At 38.0% G+C, this 26,733-nt stretch overlaps 1 pseudogene; it reads left to right on the top strand.

Moving 5' to 3' along the window:
• The window catches only part of LOC122362772, a 26,679-nt pseudogene extending 197 nt beyond the window's left edge, over positions 1–26,482 (top strand).
• Positions 26,483–26,733: the final 251 nt, after the last annotated feature.

The following is a 26,733-nucleotide window of genomic DNA, read 5'->3' as shown; positions in this document are numbered from 1 at the left end:
AGACGCGCATCCGTTCGCCTCCCCCATTGACGTCACTCCGGTATCACATGAACGAGCCGGGACCAATCCACACGCAGCCCCGTCAGAGCACTCCAGTTTCCTCCCGCCGAGATAGGGAGGAAAAAAGACAGAAAGGGAACCATGACTCCGAGCATCTGAAGAACAAATAAAATTTGAACGCAGCGTGGATTTTGTACCTGGTTGTTTTATATTCGCAGCAGGAAGACTGGGAATACTATGCAGCGGAGAGAGACGGAACAGATACGACAATGGCTCGAGCATATTGAATAGCTCGCGACGCTCAAAGGAAAGACATTATACTTCATCGAACCTTCCTCGTCTTGACGGGGTTATTTAATAGCTTCAATCCTCGCCGTCGCCGACCCTTGACTTTTCCGTAACGCTGTTGAGGTCGAGTCACGGTGGATCGCGTGAGCCTCTATATGCCAAACACCGGAACGACCATTATTCGGCCTCGAAATCAAAAGACAGCCACCTGATCGATTCAACGCCGTCGATTTTCGCTGAGAGATCATGGATTTTAACGAGGCGGCGGAAACGAGCTGCGCAACAATCCAGTTTATCCCGTCCGAAGCAAAGCCTCTGCTGAAATGTCCGCACAGCGGCCGCCGCCGCCGCCGGAGGGAATAATAATCCTGCGAGCGGGGCCCTGCAGCAGAGGGCCTTCTACACAGCAGCAGCGGCATGGGATCTAAACTGCTCCAGGAGGGGACATCGAGGTGTGCGTGGTCAAGCACCCTTGGACGCCTTCCTCGGTAAGCTCCTCACCTCCAAATTTTTACGGAGGTGGGAGTACACTTTCTATCACCTTGACGGACAGCAGCCTGAGTGTCTGCCACGGTAAGAAGACGCTCTGCAGAGAGTCGCCTCGACGTGGGAGCTGTTCCAATGGCCATGTTTGAAACTCTATCTTCAACCTTGTTCAGTAACATTTAGTACCCAGCCTGTTCGTTATGTGCCGAAGTGGGCTGCTACAACAAATATTGGACACGTGTTATGAGATTAGACAGCGAAGGTAAAATACGTAACGTTTAGTGTTCAGTAGGCTTCAGTACCAAGCTTACAGAAATATTAATTAAAATCAAATAAAATTAGCCGTCCTAAATAATTTTAATGGGTTGTTTGCCGTTCATTTAGAAATGAAGAAAAATTAATAAAATTATCTGACTTTATTATTTTTATGAATGGCGTTTATCAGGAAACGATGCATCATCCCAAAAAAAAACAACACAGTTTCGAAAATGTAGATCGTTTAAGGAACGTATGATTCGTGAAAATGAAACCCGTAGTCGAAAAACCACATCATATCAGGCGGATGTATTTCGAAATGGAGTCTAAAAACACACCGTGACGTCATAATCATAACTTACCTAACAGCTTCCTCTCGAATTATTTCCCGTTTTCCTGGTTTATGTATGATTTGTTATTTGATACGGTCGTCTATGCAATTAGGGCCTATTTAATTTCCACAGAAAGTACTTTTTTTTTTTTTTTTTAAAGAAAAGGCTGTGTTTAAAGGTAAAGAAACAGCATTGCACCACCTTAAACAAAATCCCAAAATTTTAGTGTATCTTGTGTATGGATAAAGCTATTAGGCTTTAACCGTTTATTTACAATAAACCATACAAAGGTCACTATAGTGTGTTTACAAAGAGAACTGCATCCTAATATTTCTATAGCAATCAAGTTTTCCATAATGTGTTTCCTGTTATCTGAATATGTTCAAAGTCACATTCAGGTAACAGTAAGATTGTTTATTTCAGAAAATTTAAGACGGAATAGTTTATAATATTACGTTACTGTTACCTTTTGGACCATTGCAATGCTATTAATAAAGTAGCCTATGTCGAGCAAAATCTAAAAATATTCAGAGAGAGAAAGTGCTAGCATTAATTTCCATTTCAATCTAAAGGTGTGTGTTTGCTAATATCAAGGAGGTGTTGGCTGTAAAAACAAACAGTGAAAGCTTCGTGTCAGCTATTCTTTAAAGCCACTGTTGACATATGTTCATGAGGCACACAAAAAGCAATCTAGCATTAGATTACCGTGATGCAAATATCATTTTAACTAATGCATTAACTTGTAGTTGTCATTTCAAATGTCATAATGACATAATGTCAGAGTTTATTGGGAGAGAGAATCATAAATAAAAAAAATAATTCAGTTGTTCGCAAGGCTTCCTAACCAGTAAAAACCCAGGGACCCCGACAGACTCAGCCAGTGGATCATATTGGGAATATTTCTTAAAGTAACAGAGTGTTTGCGTATGCAAAAGATTCACGTTAAGATGTGTTGGGCCAGTGGAGGTGATATTTTAGGCGCTTGAATATCAAATCACATTTTGTCCACGTGTCTCTATTTTTCTGTTATTTTCACCGCTGATGTTTACTCACTTTTCTGATGATTTTAAGCCCTTTATCTGATGCTAAGATATTTAAAAACATCACTGCATGCATCATAATTGCTGCTCAAGAGGCTTAAGTATATGGAAAAGAAGTAGATATGCGGTCACAGTGGATTCACCCACCTGGGAGATTTCTGGGAATCACTCAATGGCGATTTATTTTAAAAAGCGAAAGCACGGCTTGCGGTCGGTGACCCGTTATTCATCGACGTTTGGTTTGCATGTGGAAGGACAGTCATATTCTACCCGTTTGGATGAGTAAATCGTTTCCCTGATGTGATGGAGTCATGAAGAAACCTCTTCGTTGAACATCCCTGCGCAGGATGCCATCGTCAAATAGCTACGATTAAATTAAAGGTTTTAAATTTTACGGCTATATTTCTCGTTATGATATGATGAATTAGCGTTGACTTCTTCTGAAATAGGCAACTAGATGAATTCGTTGCTTGTTTTAACGCGGTCTGACTGTCGGATGAAGCTCAGCCGCTGACACTGAGGCCCTCGGGATTTGGAGCTAGCTGAGATTAACCGGCGAAAAACACAGAGCGTATGTTTATGTTTTGCAGCTATATGTGGTCGTTTGCAGAGGTTTGTATCGTTTTGCGGTATGTTTGCGGAGTAAAAAAAAAAAAAAAAAAAAGGATTGGAATCACTGGCGGCCCTGTCGCTCCAGTATTGGTTTTCTGCTACAGTTGCAAGGGTCTCTAATAGATGTTTGGCTAGTGACCCGTGTTCAGTTGACGAAGCTAATGGAGGTAGGTGTCGCTGGCTAATGGTCTCTTTTTGGCAAAGACATAACCTGTTGTGATTCTACTGTGCATGGCTTATTTGCGCTTCGAAAGAAGTCGATATATCAGCAGAAGAGGGCTTATTGTTGGCGATTAAGCTTATAAATTGTTCGATTTGGATGGTTTTGGTTTCCCCTCACCTGGTGTTTTCCCAGCACAACAGACCTCACTAGGGTGTCATTTGGGTTGAATGGCGATATCTTGCTCACATATTTCTTCAAAATATTTGACCTCGTTTGCTTTGTAGATGCTAGCACACCAGCGCCTGTCCGGCGATAAATGCCTTCATTTCCCTGAAGATTCCAGGGTTTTTTTCTCCTTGATTTTTCTTACGAACTGCGTGTGCTAAGTGAAGACAAAACATTTGGCATTTTGATAGCACATTTTCGATAAGTGTAGTCAGCTCTGTGGAAAAATGATCTCACTAGAAGATATGAAAGATGTGAGTCACCCTCGTCTCTAAGCTCTCGGAGTCTAAATCATATTTGCGTAACAGCAAAGCCATTATAAATACTTCCTGTGTACTCTTTCGTTAAAAAAGACTTCCGAAAGCCCTACCTCTAAAGGCACATTTATGCCGATGCCTCCAAACACACCATTTTGTTTGTATTTGCAAGACTATAGTTGCTGTTCAAGTGAGGTCCTGTTAATTAGATGGAAGTACCAGATGGGATTAGCCACGTATAGATCATAACCACGTCCTCTGTCTCCTGTAATGCATAGAAAGGCGAGAGAAGTACAAGACTGTTTTTTAGGTTGTGTGTTTTTTTGCTATTTTGTGATTGGGTTAGATTCTGAACACCTGAGTACATATGAAATGATATTCTGGACATGTTAACAATACGCAACTCCGTGCAGTATGGTTCATGTCTGGAGTCATCGCATTTTGAACTCTGATGACTAAAGCTAGACAAGTCTGGTTGTGATGGAGTTCAGCTAAATATGATGACCAGGTCTGGGGCGGGGATAGAGTTACACTTATAACAAACCATTTTTAGCAGTACTGTTGGGCTTTCTGCAATAAACAAACAGGGCTATGGTGATGACAGTTACATAAACTACTCGCGGCTCCCTAGAGATCCCTAGAAAGCTACCATCCAAATATGCTATGTAATTGAGATGTAGGAGCTGGCTTTGTTTTATGGCACAGAAAAGCCATTAGGAGGACATTTTTTCAAACACTGGCGGGGTTTCAGATTAATTGTTTCGCGTGTACCTAGGTTGTTTTGTGTCTTACGATATTATAGTGGTTTATCATTATAGTTGCTGTTATGCTTGAATGAATGAATGCAACTTCGGTTGACACTGCGTTTGCCGTAGAGATGACTTAAACCCATTATTTAAATGGTATTTAGAATGCATATTCATCCGGGAACAAGCAGTGGAGCCATGTATTGATATGAAATATTCCCGAAATATTTTCATTTGAAATTGCCAGATGTAATGTATAGGAGCTTTGTCTGGGGCCGTCCACATGATCAGCTTAGGGGGCAGTTTAATGGCATCCTGGAATGGGATTCCCAACATTTTTGATTCAACAAACTCTGGCTAACAATTGGATTGTTTTAGTGAATCACTTAAACCACTCTAAAAAGTTGAAGCAATGTACCTTATACACCTATACATATATATGTACATACATAATTATTATAAATGATTGAAATTTATATTCCAATACAGTAATAACTCTCATCTATGTAGAGAAAGGTAAATGTATAGTTACCGTAGCCAGTTATCTTCCTAAATGGAAGAGATCGTCCCTATCCTTGGAGTGGGGACATTTAGGTGTAGGCACTTGCGGCATGTCATAATGTAGTCGTTTTGGAATGCACTTGGCGAAAAGAGTGATATAACTTCCTCATTATTTTCAGCTGGGATGTTCCCCATGACAACACAGCACAGTCTCTGTCAGCAGATGTCACTGTTTTAATGTCATAAATGTCTTTTTATTGTCTTTTGTTTTATTGTTTTCTTCTAACTGTTGCAAATAAACATGCAATTAAAATCTTTTTTTAATGTGCTAATATATAAAAACGAATATGTATAGAACTTAAAATATAAAGTAAGTTGGATTTTTTTTTTTTTTTTTTTTTTTTTTTTTTTAATGCCGGTGTCCATCCCGGCCAGATCTGTAGTGCTAACACTGCGTGGTCTTGAAAACATGCCAGCTGAAGATAATGAGGAAATTACATCACTCCCATCACCAAGTGCATTTCCAAACAACTACTTGATGTGCTTACCCGCGTGCCCTGTTCACTCCAACGTCCCCCCTCCAAGGGGATGGACTTTGCCCAGAGAACCACGCAGTACCGCTACGCTTATCTGAAGTCTGTGCCGGTTAGAAATCATTCCTAGTAAGTTTTTAACAGCAATTGGTGAGGGAAGGGGGTTATTAGTTCTACGTCTGTGATGTTGGAAATATTTCTGTTATTTTTAAACCGTGAAGGTGAGCCGATGGATATCACACAAGCAAAATGTTCCAAAGTTTTAATCTTGGTGAAACAATTCCCTATGCAGAAAGTAGAAAGTAAAAATGGAATGGCCATGATAAAGACAAAGCTTTCGCATCTATCACTTTTATATTCTCTCAGAAACAACAAGAGACCAGTCAACTTCTACATACACTGACAGGATGTACAGCTAACTGTTTTGCAACAGACTTGCACGCTTTTATTTTCTTAATGCCAATGAGTTACTCCATGTAATTAAAAAGTAATGGTTGTATCATATGATATCAGTTGTTGAATAGAGGTGTGAGCTTTTTAGTCTGCTGGAGTGTTGAGGTTTTAGAAACAGAGGTGGAAGTTGCCACATCGTAATGTTGACAAGCTGCCAAATTTCCTTTTGTCGCATAAACTGCTCTCCGATCATCAAATTTGTGGTTAGGCTGACGCATGGATGGATAGCCAGTAATCTGAAATTTGCTTTATTCAGCCCCACTGAATGAGAAACTAGTTCTGTCCCTAGATGACGTCTACGTGCTGCTGAAGAACAACCAGCCACATCATCTGAAGGTTGCTAACTCCACCGGATGGTGATTTGACATGCCCTAAACAGTTTTAAACCCAATATTTCACTTGAACTTTATTTTGGCTGTATTAAACTTAGCATACCATGAGTCAGTTTACTCATACTGAGAATTTCTCTGGACCTAGGTTTCACAAGAAATGTGTTTTTGTTTTCCAACTGCATACAAGTCCAAGCACCACATGTGCAAACCACGATATCCAAGACATAAGTGTGTTCTTTGTATTTGCGTGACACTTACTGCTGTCCATGTATGTGCATATGTTAAGAGATATGTGGTGTTAATTGAAGCCAGCTGTCTTTGGGAATTTAGTGTTGTATAGTAGTGTAGGCAGGCAGTCATGTGTCTGTCTGTACCCAGTAACTAGGAGCTACTCTGTTGCTTTTGAGTGTTTTTTTAGATGCACTGAGCTAAGTCACCAAAGTAGACTCTAGGTTGCAGTTGGATCTACTGATTGGAGAGCACTTTTTTCCTCCTAGCTTGCGTTGGCTTCCTCCTCTTGGCCTGCAATGGTTTAACATTAATATGTCATGGGTGAAGAGTTTGGCAGGAAAAAGGCATGTTTACTTTGGGGAGAGAAACACATTGTCACCAGTTTTTACATGCCCATGCAGTGAAAATTACTCACACAATTTGCATATGTGTGAACAGTTATGCAAAAGCATGTATGAAATGTCAAGATTTTATGATTTGGTAATTTTTTTTTTTCCAGTTGGAGGCAGTGATTTCTACTCATTAATAGTTATCATATCATTACTGTTTAAAAGGTTTGGAGCAAGCAAGATATCCCAATAAATGGAAGATTTGGCAAAAATAAATAATCAGTCAAACTGATCAAAAGTAACTGAAAAAGACTTTCAAAAGTAAGATTTAGGTCTTTTTTTAGATATAAATTCTGTTCATCAAATTAATCCTGAAAAATGTATTACAGTTTAAAAAATATATTTTTTTTTTTTTTTTTTTAGTGTTCATGTTTACACTGAAGACCAGATGAATGGCTCCTGGGAGAATATTATCTTTGTCATCATACATTTTAAAATGTATTAAAATTGGAAATAGTTATTTTTAGATTGTAATAATTGAAGTATTAAAGTTTTTGGATTATATAAATGTAGCCTTGGTAAGAATAAAAGTAATTAAAAAAGCTCCCTGAACTTTAAAAATTGTATTTTAAAAAATATTATGTAAAATAAATGTAGTTCTTGCAGTATTTATCATTTGCTGTAATTAAAATAAGCTAAATTAATGATTAAAAACATAACATATTTTGAGCAATTGTAGTCATATCTCAGCTCACACAATATTAATTAAATATTCATTAGCGGTCAACCATTATGGGTTTTCAACTGTCTGAAGCTGATATCAATAAATAGGGAGCTAATTGACATGTTTCCAAAATATATGCAATTATAGTCTAATGCAGTTTAATTTTAGGCCTAGAGATGAATTGTCTTAAAAGTATATTGAATATTAACTTCATAAATACTTTTAGTAGTTTTTGGTTTTTAGCAGAAGTTTTGTATTTGGTCGATTTTTGATCTAATACAAGGGACAATTTAGAACATTTTTTAATCAGTCATTGAAAAGAGTTATTTGCTGTTATGACCATCTCACATGACCCAATATTGATTTATCTGTCTATCACTAATATACATATCTACCTTGCCACACAGCTCTTCAAACAATGATATAAGCTGAGAAATCGCTTTTGCTGTGGTTCCTCACAGTTTAGTTGGTGCAGCCCTAACAGGAGCACTCCGAGATCAGTTTGTCAGTTATAGAAACGCCACCTGAACACACTGATGTTTTTCTCCACATCGTTTTCCATCTGGATCTCCCTGGTAACAAAAAAAAAAAACATATGTCTCTATTTCATCTCTTTGTTTCCATGGCAACATAGCAATGGTGAGAGGAGAGCTATTCAACTCCTCCTTAAGGAAGAATTGCACCATGAAAAACAGGCTGAATGAGACGAAGGAAGAAAGAATCGAGGACTTCTTGGAACGGAGAAGTGGAAAGGAGGACAGATAGCGCATGTGAGAGAGAGAGAGAGGACAGAGAGTGACACAAAGATAAGCAGATGGAACGTCAAACTCGGCGCAAGTTCACATGTCACATCGTCATACAGGATACTGTAGCTATGACAACCTTTAAAGAGTTTTTTTACCCTGCTGCAGATATATATATATATAAATATATACCCCAGTGGTGATACATTTACCTTGATTTTATGAGAGACAAGTAGACTTTAGCTGTTTATCTGGGTTTCTGCCACCTCAGGCCTTTGTTTTGCTCAATGCGTGGCATGTCTCCCAACATACACAGGCCTACTAGCAGACTCATGATTGATAACCTGAGAAATTAGATATCGTTTAATAGATACTTATCACATGGACTCTTAAACAGAAAACCAAAATCAGCCATCTCGAATCTGTAGCAGAGGGGGCTGGACCTCCACTGCAGAACAGCCAGTTGGTCTATCACCTAAGAGTGGGGGATGTAAATAAAAGACAGGCCTGTTACATTCAGTTATACGGGACGAGCTGCCTGTTTGTTTGAGCAGGCGAGAGACGCAAAGAGAATGAGTCAAAGAAAGGAACAGCTTGTTTGCTCTGCTGAACTGGGTGGCTGACACAAATACAGGAACTGTGGTTTGGTTTGAGTCTAGAGGGAGAGCAGCGCAAATAAAGCAATAGCCTGTTTGTGCAAAGAAGCCGAGGGAGGGCGTCGCTAATAACGGAAGAGCCTGTTGCCGGGCTGCGGAGGAGGGAGGGCGGCTAATAAAGGAACAGCCGCAGTGTGCTATTGTGGAGGGAAGGAGATGGGGAACAGCCTGTGTTGACATTTGAGGTCATGTGACCATCAACACTTCACTCAGGAGTGGAACTGAGAAATGAGCTACAGCAGACTCATGTGTGACAAATATTGAAAATGAAGAAGCTCCCACAGCCATCTAAAGATTACGAAGGGGAACCTTAAATTCGCTGCAAATTTGCGGCTCAAATGGAGAACCGCATGAGAGTTAAAGCCCGTTCACACCAAACAAGATAAAGATAAAGTGTAACTACGAAGGTTTGAGAGTCGTCATAATTCTTAGAATGGAAATCTGGATGCAATTTATAATGATAATGCCACTGAAGAGTCAGCCAGTCAGAACCCACCTTTAGTTTAATTTCTTTATTCGTAATCTAATGTCAAATGAACAATGTCAAGAACAGTGATGCCACACGTTATCATGCTTAATTGCGCGAAATACTTTTAAAAGTATTTTGGAAATGTGTTAAATAAGTATACAAATTGGTGCTATTTTGTGTATGTAATTAAGGGATCGTTCACCCAAAAATGAAAAATTACTCCATGATTTATCCTAGGTGTATCCGAGGCATTCTTGTTTCAGACAAATACAATTTAGAGTTATGTTTAAAAAATATCCTGGCTCTTCCAAGATTTGGCAGTGAATGGTTGTTGAGATTTTGAAAGTCTGGGGGAAAAGGCATTATGAAGTGAATCGATGCATTTGTGCAAAAATATAAGAAAAATTGTAAACTGCAGTCTCTAGCTTCTGCTAACAGCTGTATGCTTGAGAGTGGCGTTCCAGCCGGATGGCGTGAGATGTAGGTGAATGTGATGAACATAAAAACACAGTAGAGAGAGTGAAAAACAACCAGCAGTCACAAAATGAGGCTTTTGTAGTAAATAAAAAAATTAAAACGAGGATCTCGATATAAGCCTAGAGTTTTTATTTTGCTGTCACGTCATCCACTGGAATGCAATTCTCGCGAACATGCACACAACAGTTAGTGGAAGTTTTAAATTTGGGTATTTTTCAAACACTAATGCCTTGCTTTGCTGATTTCCTTCATCAAACCCCTGGGACCTATGAGAGCACACCTTTTATGAAGAATGAATGCACTTTATTGGACTTCTCCAAAAATCTCAACCCCATTTACTGCTATTATAATGCTCGGAAGAGCCAAGAATTTATTTAAACAGCGATTGTATTTATCTAAAAGAGAAAGTCCTATATACCTAGAATGGCTAAATCATGGGACAATTTTTGGGTAAACTGATGATTTAAATTAATCTAATTTTATTAATAAAATTAAAATACAAGTCATAGCAAATGGATGATGTAGACTGCACGTTGTGCCTTGTTCATTACTGACCTTTTGAAATAATTTGCGTGAATTTGTGGATGACACTGGCTTGAAGATATTCAAGTCAAGAGTTCAGTGCAACTTCAAAGGCGTATCATGACATTCAGAGAGCAATCATCGTGTTATTCACATTGCAGATTAATAAATAATACAACCGCCCGTTCATGACGCCACGGAGCTTTCATTAAGTTTGACAGTGTGGTACATGATGGTGTTAAAGCTCAGAAAGTTTTCTGCAAATGTGAACATGTTTCTTCCTGTCTCTGTAGCCCACAGGATACATGGAGGCCCCTCTGTCTTACAGCACTATCGAGGACCTACAGCTGTTATCCTGGGACAATGCCCCCAAATACTGTGTCCAGCTAAGCTTCCCCGGAGGGACAGTCCTCCTGCAGGTACCTCCGGCCCCTCAGGTTTCATAACACTCATTGTGAGATTTACACTCTGACTCATTTTGCGCATGTTTGTGTGCACTCATAGGCTGCTAACAGCTATCTACGGGACCAGTGGTTTCACTCGATACAGTGGAAGGTAAGGTCACACATCCAGAAAGACTAGACTTGCAAAAAGCATCGGTGTAATGACATTTTGCATCGTTTTAGTGAGAGTATGCTTTTATAAGTGTGCGTAAGTGGGTGGTTCTTCAACTATGGGCACTTTGATGTTTCAAGGGTTGATTTCTAATACTCTTTTTGTTACGTGACATTCACTCTGTTGAATGAAACAATGAAATCGTCATAAATCAGTTGATTGTTATTGCATTCAAAGACTACACTGTTTACCACCTCAGCTGTGGCGTCATTTACAACATTAACAATATTGCCTCAATAAAGATTAATCAAAAGTTAATACTTGGTTGGCAATTATTTTTAAGTTTTTAGAAGGAAGAATGTAGCTGTAAACTATCTGAGTATTATTATGAGAGATTGTTACAACTTGTACGTTATTTCCATTACAAACCAATACCTATTTATCGAAATGTAATACTTTGCTGCCAAGGAGACAGCCGTGTCAGTGAGAAGTGTGCTTGATATGAAATACGAGATGTAATGTGTATAGAGAAACAGTAAATATAATTTCCAGCATCGTTTTTTTGTGTGTCAAGTTTCCAGTCAATAAGTTTCCATATTTTGAGATGCAGAGGAAGCCTTCGTGATGTTTAAAAAAGACACATTGACTATGGGACATTGCTAGTAGACAGATTTATTGAGTGAGAGTGTGAAAAGAGTGCTTTGTTTTAAGAAAAGTGCCTGTGGTTCAACAAAAATCCGTGCACGAGGGCTATAAAATGGAAGGAAATCAAAACTTTAAACCCTGAAGCTCCAAACCTGCTCACCACAGCGTATTTCTGAGTAGATTTGGTGAGGTAATCCACACTGTAATGTAGTTCAAAAGCAGTTATCATATGTGACCACTACTACATTATGGTGGTAAAATATGTGCCAGTTTCATTACTGTTAGTCCCATTTGGTAAAAGGCAGGTGTGTGCAATCTGAGTTGTCTGACTAATCTGCAGAAAAAGATCTACAAATACCGCAAGGTTCTGAATAACCCCAGCCGCTGGGACGTGGTTCTGAAGAGGAGATCAGGGCCCTGAGTGGACATGGCCCTCACCTCACCCCTGCAGGACGAATCCATTCATCAGGCTCCACTGCACATCATCTCCACCCTGCTTGCTGAGGTACGTCACATCATCATCTAATTGGTGAAGAGGCTAGTTATTAATTCATTTCATTTGACAGGAGTGTAAAGCTTATTAATAGCGCTTGCTAAGGCATGTTACTTATTTTACTTATTATTGCTCATACTTGTGTTTCCACCCAAAACTTTGCACGAGCACGTGCTGTGGGCAACTTCAACCCTGAAACCAAAAGAAAACATATTTTAAATTTATAGAGTCACTTTGCTCATTGAGAAGTAGCAGATTTGTTAAATGTTTTCCTAAAATAGAATAGATTTTTATTTTGTTTTCAATCTTTGATTTTTATTTAATTAAAATGTTTGGTTTGCGTTTATTAAATTATAATTAAAATGATCGAATAGGAATTCAAATTTTACAGAGTTTAATTTATTGTAATGTAAACATTATTGTAATGTAAACATTACATATATTTATATCATTTATGTATTGTTCCATGTGAGGAAATGTATATACAAATTTATTATATAAATATTGAAACGGAAAAAAAAATAATTTTCAATACCTCTAATCATATCTAAGGAATAGAATATTCTATAAACTTGGCTCTTAAATTAGGACAGTAATTGTTGATAGAAATATATTTTTATGCATTTATGCACTTTTGTCATTGAGCACATTAAGTTTGTCAGATGTATTATTTTCCAGCCAATTGCTAGTATAGCTGGCATCTTATAACTCGTAACTCGAGCAGCATTTTGCTTTTATTTCTGGTTATGAGTGTCATTTGTGAATTGATGTGTTACGTTCCATTTCAAGTCTGTGTTTAGGTTAAAAATTACCTGTGGTTGTCCATATTGCTGTGGTCTAGTTTAGAGGCTTTTTTTAACATGGCATCACCGAAACGAAGATCTCCTTTTCCAGATTGGTTGCATCCATACTTTGATTTGCAAATGTAGATTATGTCTTTGAATACCACATATACCAAGCATTTGAATTCAAAGAAGGTTTTAAAAGGTCTAAAAAGAGCCCCCTCGCTGGCCTTTGGTCAAAAGGCTATATTGCTATATTGAGTCACACCGGCTATCCCAAGAAGGGTATTAACATTTTAAAAGCAAGCTTTGTTGGTTGTTGAGTCACTTAGTTCTGGCACCACTGGCCAATGAATTCACAACAAATCCTTTTGTGTCATTTCCTTCCCAGAACACTAACCTCAGCGCTCAGGACCATGAGAACATCATTGTGGTAAGTGAGCTTTATTCGTGGTAAGCTGCCTTTTTTTTTTTTTTTTTTTTTTTTTATAAAAAAATATGCATATAGGCTGTGTGTTAAACACCATTGCTAACAAAGGCAGTTACATAATGTATCTTAAGGCTCAGTGAAACAAGCTCTAGAATAAAACCGACTCAAAATGTACTGCACTGCCATAGAAACAGGACAGGCACACACAGATGTGCTCTCTGAAGGTTGTGCACTTCTGTAAAATGTGGATGAAAAGCAACAAGACTCTACATGTCTGTGGGCAAGTGACTAATGGTTTGAATCTGTCTGCAGGCCATCGCACTCCCTGCTGGAGAATAACCACCCTCCCCTGACCTGTGTGAATTCTTCTGCAAGGTAAATATAACAATCCTGGCTATTCTTCAGGGGAACAATTGAGTTCAGTATTCTAAACTTTTTTTTATATTTATTTTATTTAGTTTTAGTTTTAATATTGTTTTTAAGCAATTGTCATTATCACATGGTTATTTCATATATAAACTAGTGCTATCAAATGATTAATCGTAATTAATTGCATCCGAAATTAAAGCTTTTGTTTACAAAATATGCTGTTATATTGTGTATATACATTTGTTACTTTTATGTGATTAATTGCGATTAATCATTTGACAGCACCAATTATAAACCATTTTTACATTTACATTTGACATTTTACAGAAACCAGCTACACCACCAAGAAAATTAAAAGAAGTGACACAATAAATTGATCAGAAGTGACTGTAAATGTATTTACTATCTTAGAAATTCCTGTTTCAAATAAAAAATAGTTCTTTAGAACTTTTTATTCATCAGAGAATCCCCAAAAGTTCTGATATCATTACTTTACCAAGTACTTGTTAAAGAACGGGATTGGTCATAATGATTTTGATGATTAATATACATATTAATCAATACTGGTTTTTGTGTTCCTCTACACAGCACTGTAGGGAGCGTCCTCGATCGATGGTGGTGATTGAAGTGTTCACTCCTGTGGTTCAGAGAATCCTCAAACACAACATGGTGTGTCTGCGCACTACATCAGTCGTGCTTTTGAAATCCACGCCACCGCACCCTCATTTACCGAGTCTCCTCGTGTTTTTTTTTCTCATTCTAGGACTTTGGGAAATGTCCCAGACTTCGTCTCTTTACTCAGGAGTATATTTTGGCTCTGAATGAGCTTAACGCTGGCATGGAAGTGGTCAAGAAGTTCATTCACAGGTGAGTGAGGTTTTTTTTTTTTTTTCTAATACAAACACATCACTTTCCTTGTGCAAGCGAAACTATGTAGCAATAACACCACAAGCGAGCGATAAAAGCTTGGAATCTCATTGCATCGCGCCTGGTTAAAACACAATGTTACCTCATCCTGGCTCCACCTCACTTCACGCACAAAGAACAGGCCCTCATATGTACACAAACTGTAACATCCTTTATCTATCAGACAGTGTCATTTTAATGGTCTGTTTAGGACCAAGCCCTGTGCTTACTTCCTGTTACAGCTTTGCTTTCTTTTAGCTGTCACTCTCTGTGCGTTCGGATGCAGAAGCTGTGCTAACCTGACCTTTTCTTACATGTTATGATTTCAGCATGCATGGTCCCAATCGACAGTGCCCTCATCCTCGGGTTCTCCCCAATCTAGTGGGCGGTGTGCCTGGCTGCCATCTACTCTTGCTACGAGGAGTTCATCAACAGGTGCGTCCGATTCACTGGTTATTCCAACCCATGAGATGCAGTTTACCCTGAGACCTCAGAAACATTTCTCTGAATTTGCTGACTTCACGGCTCCATATCCTGTTTTCTTACATTTTTCCTTAAATACACACGCTTTCATTTCCACCTGCTTTAATCGGCCCATTAGTTTTTTGTGATAAACAACTATTACATGGCTGTAGTGACATTTTCGGTCTCACCTGACCCCATTTGTGTCATCACTGTGAACATCTGTGCCGAGGTACAGCCACCTGAGAGGAATAAGGAACTATTTTCAAAAGTTTCCATGATTCACAAAGACTCGAGAGGGTGAGACATGTCAAAGCTCATTCCCTAGGCTTTCCTTGCACCTCTCCCTTTTGGCTTTTTGTTGCGATCAATTCTCTCATTCGCTCTCCAGTGGCTTTTTTGGCAAATTTCCGTAACTACGGTTCATGGATATTTTAAAGGTACACATTTACATGAGTTTACGTCATGTATTCCATTTGTCATCCTACCATAATCAGATGTCTTATGGTTACATGTTAGTCAAATAAGCTCTTTCAAATAATGTGGCTATGTAGCAAATTAAACATCTGGTGTTTTGTATATGACTGCATGCAAATATAGCAATTTCCATGGAAAGGGCCTGAAACTCTGTGGATGCAATATTGTTATGAAGTTGCTGGGGGGTTTTTTTATTTTGTTTTTTTTTTACAAATTGACATGGAAAGGAAGATTTTAACATTTAGAAAAGTTGATTGTCATCCTCTTATATTATATATTTATATATTTATACATACATTTATTTATACATACGTCAGTAAGACATTTATTTGTTTTTACAAAATCATTTTATTCAGCGAAGATGCATTTAACTGAACAAATGTAACAAACTTGTGCATTGTTAGAAAAGAGAGTCTTGATTAAATGCTGATGTTGTGAACCTATTTCTTCACAATCTTGCACATCAAAATTTTAAGCAGCACAACTGCTTTCAACATGGACAAAAACGATCCTTGAGCCGTAAATAAGAATGATTTGACTCTTTGATTCTGCATTTCCAGGATTAAATTACATTTTAAAGTATATTTAAATAGAAAGCCATTCTTTTAAATTGAAATAATGACTATTAAATTTATGCATTTAGCAGACACTTTCATCCAAAGCGACTCAAAACATTTCACAATATTACAGTTTTACTGTATTTTAGTGAAATGCATACAGCCTTGATGAGCAAAAAATCTAAACATAATATATTTAATCATTTGCAAAGTGGTAAACAGTATGTCTTGTTTCTTTAATTTTTTTGTAAGTCGAGACAACTCTCCCAGTCTCAAGGAAATCCAAACGGTTGTCAGCAGCAAAGTGAGAGGAAGCCGCCCATGCCTTTGCGTCTGCTGTGCCTGAGCGCCCACGCCACCCCGACCACCACCCTGTCCCCGCCTCCAGCCCTGCCCCTCTCACCACCACCTTCCATCGTCAACTCCAGCGAGATCCTGGTAGAGCTAGAGCGCAACAATAACACCACCAACACACTGCGCAAGGCCCTGCAGAAGGTGACAGCGAGCCCAACCTGATCGACTGTCTGCTGGTCAGCCCCGCGCTCAATGCCCTGTCCATTCAGCTGCCTGCCCACGCCGACAGAGTGCTGGGATGTTTCGCCCTAATCCTTAAGATGTTGTGAGTATGGAAGTCCCTTCATCTTTTGGTTACTATTCACCTCCATCCAGATTTAAAAAGTTCCTTTAGGCAGAAAATGGCTGTCAGTCCTGGCCACATGGTAGAGGTGAAGACTGCCATCATCACAGGACGTCAAGCAAATAGTGCTAACTTCATTTTATGTTAATTAGCGAACTTACCAAGTACATTTACATTTAGTAATGCAGATGTTTTTTCAAAGTACATCCATTAAAATTAACCTTTTGAAAAAGTAGCTAGTTACTCTAGAAGTTACTAACAAGCAGTGTTGGGCAAGTTACTTTAAAAAGTAATTATAGTTACAAGTTACTTCCCATGAATAGTAAACATCATTATAAAAGTAATTACTTAGGAAAGTAACTATTGAAATATGTCAAATAACTTGTTCCTAATATAAATGTTAAATATTATTAAATTAAGAAATATAAATAATAATTATAAAACATTGTACATTAATCTACACTATTTTAATGTTTCTGTGATGGTAAGCCTATAATAAATTATAGTAACTACCCATTTTATGGTCAGTTAAGGTAAAGCAGTGTATAACGGGGAAACTTATTCGTTTGATTACTTTTTACTGGAAAAAAACAACGCCGTTAGTAAAACAGTTTATTTTACACCATTATTCCCACCACTGCTAACAACATTGAAACTAATTGGGGCACTTTTTTTAGGTAATTTTGGGTCTATCCATCTGTCTGTCTGCATATGCTCACATACATCAAAAAAATTTATAAGGCAGATGGAAATTATATCACTTCATTTTTCTATGTCATTTATTGAAAAATATTATGCTGGGAATATGCAGGAATTCCTGGAACACTATCAAGCGATAACGGATTCACTACAAACTTTTGGAACCAACCTTATTTGAGAATGAAAGAGTAGAGCATTTTAGAGTTTGTTTGTGCGTTGTATTGCTGTGTAATGCAGCGCAATGTTTTTGTTGCATAACACTGCTGCATGTTGGAATAATTACCTTACAGAAAAAGCTATGCTATTTTAATAACAGCAGAGCTACTGAAAAATCTATTGTAGTTATTCTCCAACACTGTAATTGTCCCACGTTGTTTATAAGCGATCAGTTTGGGGAAAAAAAGCAGATTCAGCTATAATCACACTGAGAAGTGACCTTAAACAAGTCTGCATATTTATAACAGATTCATTGAACCGAATCTGTTTTTAGGCTTTACCAGCTTCACCTGATCCTTTTGTGAACCTTCCGGTTGCAGATCCTCTGAGGTCTCAGCTTTCACCGCCAATCTTACATAAAGGTTTTTATTTTCTCCAGTTCTCGCTCTTCCTGTCTCAGAATCTCTAATTTCTCCTCTGGCCTTTTTCTCCGCAGATCAGACTATGATGACTGGAGACCAGCACTGGCCAGCCTGCTTCAACCAATCCCTTTCCGAAAGAGTAAGGGCGCTTTTACTACACTCTCATCCTCTTCACAGTTGCTTTCTCCCTAACCATTAAACACTGCCTGTTTTAACTAACATCCATGGCCTCAAACAAATGGAATCAGCGTGATTAGTAATCCATTATGATTACAGCTGCTGCAATTAGCTCATTATGAAGTGTCAATTACACCATTCAGTTTAATTATCGTTGTGTGTTAAGTTTTAACTTGTTTAGTGCAGTTGCACAGGATTGAGTTAAGTGTTTCTAATAAGAGTTTGATTCACAGACACCAGATTTCAGTTGAATTCCAGCATCATTTGACACTTAAAGATGTGAAAATGTACAAAAGTATCAACTCCGTAACGCACCGGCCGCTCTACTGCTGAATACTTATGTAGAATTGTTACCAATTTAAGTTACAAAAGATTTCTATATAGCAAATAAATGATACTTTTTCAGATTTGTTAATGAACAAAGCTCAAAAGAGCCTGATTTATTAATACAACGATGTATTTGCCGGACTGACTAATTTCAACACTGATAATAAAAAGAAATCAGCATATTAGAATGGTTTATGTTTCACTGAAGATGGTAACTGCTAAAATTCATCTTTGGAATAATTAACATTTAAAATTATATAAAATTAGAACTTTATTTTAATTGTAGTAATAATTAATAGAATTATAGTTTGACTTTTATTTTTAATTGTTGAGCGTAAGAGGCTTTTTCAAAAACATAAATAATCATACCAATCGTAAAATTGAAAACGGTAGAAGAAATATGAATTCATGTTTTGGATATAGCATGTAGCATACATAAGGATGCATGCGGTGGGCTGGTCTCTCGAGAGATAGCGTGCAGGGGAGAGTACTGACGTGGGCGAGCAGCAGCAGGGCTCTGCAGTGGGATTGTGGGTATTGGGTGAGGCTTTCTCAGATCCTCTGTGGCTCCTGTAATTGGCCCTGCAGGACAGAGCGCATCATTACAGGTCTTTTGCAGAGCCCTGCGGTTGCCACAGGTGGGGGGCTCACCTGCGTTTGTTCGCTACGCCGAGCTTCAGGCCTTCATTAGAAAAAGTTAACAACAGCCAGGCTCATCCCAGAGCACTCATGAAACACATGCAAAAAACATTTGATGAAGTCCTCCCAGACATACACGCAGAACACTTTAGATGACTTGAAATTGTATCATGATGCGTGTCGAGGCAAGCACGCCTACATATAGACTCAGAAAGCAACTTGTGTAATTATGTGGAATGACGACACTCTTTTTTTTCAGAGTCAAGTCAATGTTTTTCTCTCTTTGCTCTCTTCTCTAGGGCCCTTGCACATGCCAAATTCACAAAGTAAGTGATTCTGTTTTGCCCCTAATGTACGTATATAACCATTTAGAGAGATACTTAAACGTCGGGTTAAAGGTATATTTGACCCAGAAATTAAAATCGTATAATCATTTACTCAACTTCATATCGTTCCAAACCTGTATGACTGTAAGACTTTCTTCTGTGGAACATGCTATATATTAAAGAACTTTAAAAAAAAATAAATAAATAAACTGAGCTCACTGAAGTCCATTGTACAGAGAAAACAAAAAATAAATAATTGTAAAAAAAAAAAAATTCTTCTTTGATGCTCTACAAAAAAGTCTTGCACAAAAGTCTTGCAGCTTTAGAATGACATAAGTGTGAACAGAGATGAAAGAATTAGCATTTTTTAGTGGACAGTCCCTTTAAGAGATTTTGAAAAATTGTTGAGTCATTATGACACTTTAAAGTGACAGTTCCTTAAAATTCAAATTCTGTCATTATTTTCCAAACCTCTTGTTTTTTCAAACCTCTGTGAATTAACACAAGACTTTTGTAGTTTTTGTGATACTCTTCCACACTTAAGTCGCATTGACAGCTTTTGAGGAACTTTTTATTCACTGAAACGGTTGGCATTCACACTGCCTCGCTTAAGTAGAGTTTTTTGATTAGTTAAGTGAAATGAATCATGAATCTTTTTAGTCAATTGGTTCATCCAGTGTACGGAAATGGTCTGAATCAATTCTTATATCAAACCGATAGCATCTCATTTAAGATTAATAACAAATATTAAATAAAATTTTAGCCTGTTTATCACATGAAACTACTATATGAAAAAATAAAGCCAAGAGTCATTTTAGCCCATTTGTATAAAACTTTTTTTTTTTTTTTTTTTTTTTTCTTTTTTTTTTACAATACCTTTTTAATTCTAACTGCATGAAAAGAGTGATCTGTTGTTCAGAAAAAAATTATTCACACAAGTTTAAAGCAACATGAAAGTAACTAAATGATGACCAAATTGTAATTTTTAGGGGGTGAATTTTAACTTTTTTTTAAAAAGTGTTTAGCCATCTAACAGATTTCTTTTTTTATTTTCGTAACAGAGAGCTGAAATATGTTATTCAGAGGTTTGCTGAAGATTCCAGACAAGAGGTGAGACAGGAAACTGCTGTTTGCAGAAAGGGTGTTGTTAGGCATACAGTTTCAGTCGAATGCTTGCTTAATATTGGCACTGTAGACTTGGTAAACAATGCTTTGTTGAGCTTCAGCCATTGTGAATGTATATGCATGTGTTTTTCGCTCACAGGTCCACTCCTGTTTGCTCAGCGTGCGCTCTGGAAAAGACGGGTGGTTCCAGCTCTACAGTCCAGGAGGCGTAGCTTGCGATGATGACGGAGAGCTGTTTGCTAGCATGGTATGAAAGTGTTTGCGTGAAATACGAGATGTCTCGCTTAGTTTAGTCTATTGTCCCGTCACTATATCTACGTTTTATGCACCAATGCCGTTCATCCTCACAGGTCCACATCCTCATGGGTTCCTGCTACAAGACAAAGAAATTTCTCCTGTCGCTGGCTGAAAATAAACTGGGACCCTGCATGCTCTTGGTTCCCATGGGGAACCAGACCATGGTGGAGGTACATATGACCGACTGTTGCTTTGAGCCAGAATGTAGTGAGCTGCCCACCTAAGTAACATTTTTAGGCGTTATGGATGGTTCGCCCAAATGCTTTTCCAAAAGCCTTAGTTTTGCTAGTCTCAGCCTTCAAGGGCATGTCCTCAGAACGCCCACAGTCTGTTCACTGACCATATGATGAATATTGCACACAAAATGATACGAGCAGACTGAAAATTAGCAGTTTTTATCTGATTGGCAAGCTTCGTGCAACTTCCTGTCAAACCAAGTTGTGTTTACAAGGTACTAATGAATGCTTTTGTGGAAAAACTAATGAGTAGATTAAGAAAATTGAAATATATCCACGAGCAGAAATCCATGTTCCACTTTAAATCATCCTGTATTTTTGTACAGACAAAAATGAAGTACATTTCTTGCCAAATGTTTCCATTTCTCTAAAACCATCTGCAGTAACTGCTTCTTTTTTTTTTTTACTTGGTCATTTATTGTTTACTAAAGTAGCAGTTGTTAGCTTAGCAGCACACTATCATCAAAGTGTTAGGATGTGGTCATATGTGTTATTGTTTGTGAAATTTCCGCAAATTTCGTTGGTGTTTACTTTATAATCACCTGCAGAAATTGTTGCATTGTTGGTTCTGTTTTTTTTTTTATTTCAGAGCTACCTATTGTTGTAGTATGAACAGATTTTAGTTAAATGTCACACAAAAAAAAGTTAAAGATGAATTTAATTAGATTTTTCGAGTCAAAGTTTGTAGTTTTATACTAGAATAGAGTCCAGATAGTGTGACTATTTGTATCCTTTGTAGATTTTGAATTAAGATTTTATTTAAAGTACCTCTATTATGAGTTATAAAAGGTTTATATTTTAAAATTCCAAACCCTTCCTTTGCATGATGCTAATCTGCAGAGATCATTATGTCATCATGCTTGTAATACCCGATAAAGCAGCATTTGTGAGTGCAGTGCTGCTTTGTGTACAGCGTTACCAGCGAAAACGCTATTTTACCACAAAAAAAAAATTCACATTTCCATTCAGACAAATGCGAAAAAGAGCAACAAGTGGGTGGGCAATATGATACTGTTCTATGCTGGTGTCAACATGAACTGGCTTGAGACTCATTTTAAAATATTCAATCCAATATTTATATGCGCTATACTTTGTGTTCTTTATAGCATCCAAGAGTTAGCCTATCAACGTACTAACATCGAATTTCAGTGGAATAATTTTAGAGTGCTAGATTTTGCTAAATTTTGTCAAAAAGTAAATGCAAATCACAATTTAGCACGTAATTTCAATAGTAAACCACACAATTTTTCGCTAAATATTAACCCGGCAGATTTAACAACAAATTCAAATTAACTCCATTTTCCAGTTTCGAATAGTTCGTGTATTTCCATTTCTGTATGGATGCCGCCTAAGTAAAACAGCGAGGCAGCTCGATACATTATCTGCGGAGAGTTCAAAAGCTCCAGGAAGCCCGTATGTGGGATACAGCAGTGATCTCTGTGTGTCTGCTGTGCAGATCCTGTGTTTGATGCTGGAGTACAACATCATAGAGAACAAGGACACTCAGCTACAGATCATCTCCACCCTGAGAGCACCCAGGTCGGCCTGCGCATGTACGAGCAGCTGTGCGACAGACAGAGGGAGCTTAAAGAACTGGTGAGTGCACAAACCAATTTCACAAATCAACACCGAGGCGTTTTTTTACTGCCACGCGCAGGTTTTGATAGTACGGTGGGCGGTCATTATGCAGTCACCGCTGCCGTCACAGGCCTGGTTTAACGCAGTGCTCCCATTAACACAAAAGACAAAAAGTGACCCATTTACAGACTTCCTACGTATATGGTGCTGACTCTCAAGCGCCACCTGGTGTTTGAACTAAAAACTGCGGAACTAGTAATTTTTTTCTCCGTTTAGCAAAGAAAAGGAGGCCCTACTGACTCACTCTGCCGTCTAAATCTACGGTAAGCATGTTCGTAAATTACAATTTATTATTTTAATCAATTATGCTGTTGTTTTCGTAAAGAAACACTACCAAAAATCCTCCTTCAAGGTTTTCTTCTTTTTTCTTTTTTTTTTTTTAACTGTAGGATGCTGACTTGGCTCGTCTGCTGAGCTCTGGTTCTTTCGGCAATCTGGAGAACCTCAGCTTGGCGTTTACCAACGTCACCAGTGCCTGCGCCGAACAGCTCATCAAACTGCCATCCCTCAAACAACTCAACCTATGGTCCACCCAGGTTTGTTTTCTTCTGCTCCTTTCATGTTCACTCCTGCAGTTACAGAAAATCTCAAGAACAATCTTGTAGCTATAAGTTTAGGAGCTGAAATAACTTTTTTTTTATGCTTTATAAATACGTTAAATAAGTTTGGTGTCCGTAAGTCTCTTATACTCAGCAAGGCTTCATTTATTCAATCTTCAGTATCGCGTGATCCTTCGGAAATCATTCTAGTATGTTGATTTGCTGCTCAAGAAACTCTTTCAGGATTTTGTGATGAATATAAATCTTACGTAACATTAGAAATGTCCATAACACTTTGCAATGAGGTTCATTAGTTAGCAACGATGAACGATGCTTCTGCAGCATTTATTAATTTTAGCTCATGTTAATTTCAGCATTAATGCATTATTAAAATCACAAATTTGTTAACGTGAGTTAATGCACTGTTAGCTAAAAACGAATGATAGTATTTTTGTGACGTTTAATGAATAAAGTAATAAATGCATTGTTCATTGTTTGTTCGTGTTAGTTATGTTAACAAATGACACCTTTTTGTAAAGTGTTACCTAAATATATTTACTTACTTGATCAATTTCACGCATATTTGCTCAATGTAAGTGCTAATTTCTTAAAACCCTTTCTCAGTCTGGTTTATTGGTTTGATTGATGTTTTCTCTGTTATTTTAGTTTGGAGATGCTGGGCTGCGTTTGCTATCGGAGCATCTGGCCTGTCTTCAGGTTTTGAACTTGTGTGAGACTCCAGTCACAGACGCTGGCCTGCTCTCCCTCAGCTGTAAGAAGACATTCACACACATCTTATATCCAGCTACTTTCATCCTCAATAGTAAAAAAAAAAAAAAACGCAGCTGTTTCTCAAATGAAAATAATTGGATTTATTCTCTAGCTTCTTGATCTATAACAGATCCTAGCTAGTAATAATTCAGTTGTGAAGCTCGTTGAGGTTTCCCTAAAAGGATCGTTGATCCAAAAATGAAAATTCTGTCATGTCTTTCCAGACCAGTATGACTTTCTGTCTTTCTGCCGCGGAGCACAAAAGAACGCAAAGTCCATCGAGCTTCTGTTTTTCATATAGCGTAACAAAAGTGGACGGTGATTTATACTGTCAAGCTTCAAAGTATCATAAAATATGACTCATGCACTATAGTCCAAGTCTTTTGAAGCCATAGTCATTGCTCAGAAATATTCCTCTTCACCATAGATCTCAAATGTCATTTGTCATCACAATCAGTCACGTAACATACCAGTGGTTCAAATCTGTATGAAGGCACATTTTTTTTCAACTGAACACGAGCACGTGACTTTCATTAGACGAAGATTATGAGCTTTCACTTGAATTTCGGCCAGCTCCTCACACCTCTGCTTTAATGGTGCTTTTTTTCTTTTTTGGAGCCAAATGATCAATCATCTGCTTGTTGTTTGGCTCTGAATCTTTAAAAATGTATTTAAACTATTCATTTAAGGGTTTATTTTGAGTGTAACTGATATGTAGTGTATGGTCTATTTTAATTAAAATCTAAGATAATTAACACATTGCAACTCTTTCTTACAGCTATGAAAAGCCTGTGCAGTCTGAATATGAACAGTACTAAACTCACAGCGGACACATATGAGGACCTGAAGGTAAGAAGATGTCTACTCTAACAGACCCTATATATATATAAATATAATATATCGCATGTGTCCCAAAGATTTTTGAAGAAGCATGTGATGATTGGAATGGCGGATGCTAAAAATTCAGCCGCATCACAGCCCAAAAATTTAATTCTAAAATATGTAAAAAACAGATTTAAAATTGCAGTAGTTTTGATCAAATAAATGCAGGCTTAGAAAGCATTAAGATGCGTAAAAAAAAAAATTAAACAGACACCAAATTTCAAATAATAGTGAAAGTTGTTCGTAGTTAGATTTTCCCGAAAATGTAAATACTGTGCAGCAGTGGTGCTTTCAAAACATTGAAGCATTGCGACCAATTGGTAACGGCAACATGACTTGACCAATAGCCTGAGTTTCAGTTGTTGTTCCGTTTTTCGGCTGGCCAGTAGCAGACGAGGGACTTCAGCAAGCCATTATCAACACTCTTTACTTTTCCAATACAGTCTGCTGACTCTAATGGAGCGAAAAATGCACACTTCACCTTTAACTCTTATCATACAGCCAGTTTTTTTATTGCCCATATGCACAATGTTATTGACACAGACAGGACATGTTCCTGGTTCAGTCAATCAATCGTAGCCTTGACTCTGAAATCGGAGCGAAATAATAGGAATCATAAGGCTGATAGGAATGTTGTTCCAGGAACGACAGAGGATGTTGAACCGGGAACACGTCGCACATTAAACATTTCAATATCTAAACCTCTATCTCTGGTCCCATCCACAGGCCAAACTACCCAACCTAAAGGAAGTGGACGTTCGCTACACGGAGGCGTGGTGAACTCGAGGAGATTTATAGACGCAGGAAATCGCTGACACATCATCCCAAAACAACATAATCAAGAAACGAGGACTGTATTTATAGGAACATCATGCAAGGACCTTCTGATATCATGAACGCTCAAGAATCATATAGTGTCTCGTCTGAGGACGCTCTTCGCAGTGGCATCGAAATGCAAATACATGACATCATCAGACAGCACAGGAACCTTTCTAACGATATCACCAGGGGACTTTTTCTCTGTCTTGTTCTCGCCTGACCCCTCAGAGGAACCATGTCCCTCGTTTTAGCCCATAACCGGCGTCCTTTTTTCGTCCCTCCAGAAGACATCAGACCACCTGGATACATTTCCCCTGTGGTACCAGCGTCTGGTGAAGGCCTGAATATTCAGAGCCACATTCCAGTACAGTTTTGATATCACTTCCTGTGTGGAAAGCCAACTTCCACTTTTTTTTTTTTTTTTTTTTTTGGTCTTGTTACATGTGTGCTTGGTCCTCTCGGTTCAGAGTTCGTTTTCGCACCCTCACGGAGATTTATGGTGTAAAATATGTCTGTTAACAATGTTCACGTTCATCTCTATATCTCTATCGCTCTGAAAATCATTTTTTATCAACTTGAATAAGCATATTTTTCCATACACTGCTTTCATATACGTGTGTGTTTGTAAAGAAAATCGGCGTAATCCCCATTTTTAATGCGGACGTTTCAGGGGCTTCGCTCAAAAAAAAAAAGTTTCTGTTCATCACTTCCTTTCTTTCTTTTTTTTTTTTTTTTTTTTTTAGCCACATTGTACAGTGTAGTTTTAATTTCACACCCTATTTAAGACAACATCGTCCAGGAAGTAGTCTGGGACTACTTCGTATTTATGAAACCCCCTTTCTGGTCCTTTTTCTTTTATTAAAAACTTTTGTCAAGCATACTGAACCAAGATGGTGCCTAAAACATTTTCTGTAAAGATCGCAACACCTAGCAACGTCAGCTAAGTTGTACATAGATACATTACGGACTTTTAAAGCGGATTAATAGGCTTTA

This window comes from Puntigrus tetrazona, chromosome 18 (assembly GCF_018831695.1).
Source record: "Puntigrus tetrazona isolate hp1 chromosome 18, ASM1883169v1, whole genome shotgun sequence".
Lineage (NCBI taxonomy): Eukaryota > Metazoa > Chordata > Actinopteri > Cypriniformes > Cyprinidae > Puntigrus > Puntigrus tetrazona.
The sequence above is the reverse complement of the archived record's forward strand: the minus strand, read 5'-3'. Positions and strand labels throughout refer to the sequence as shown.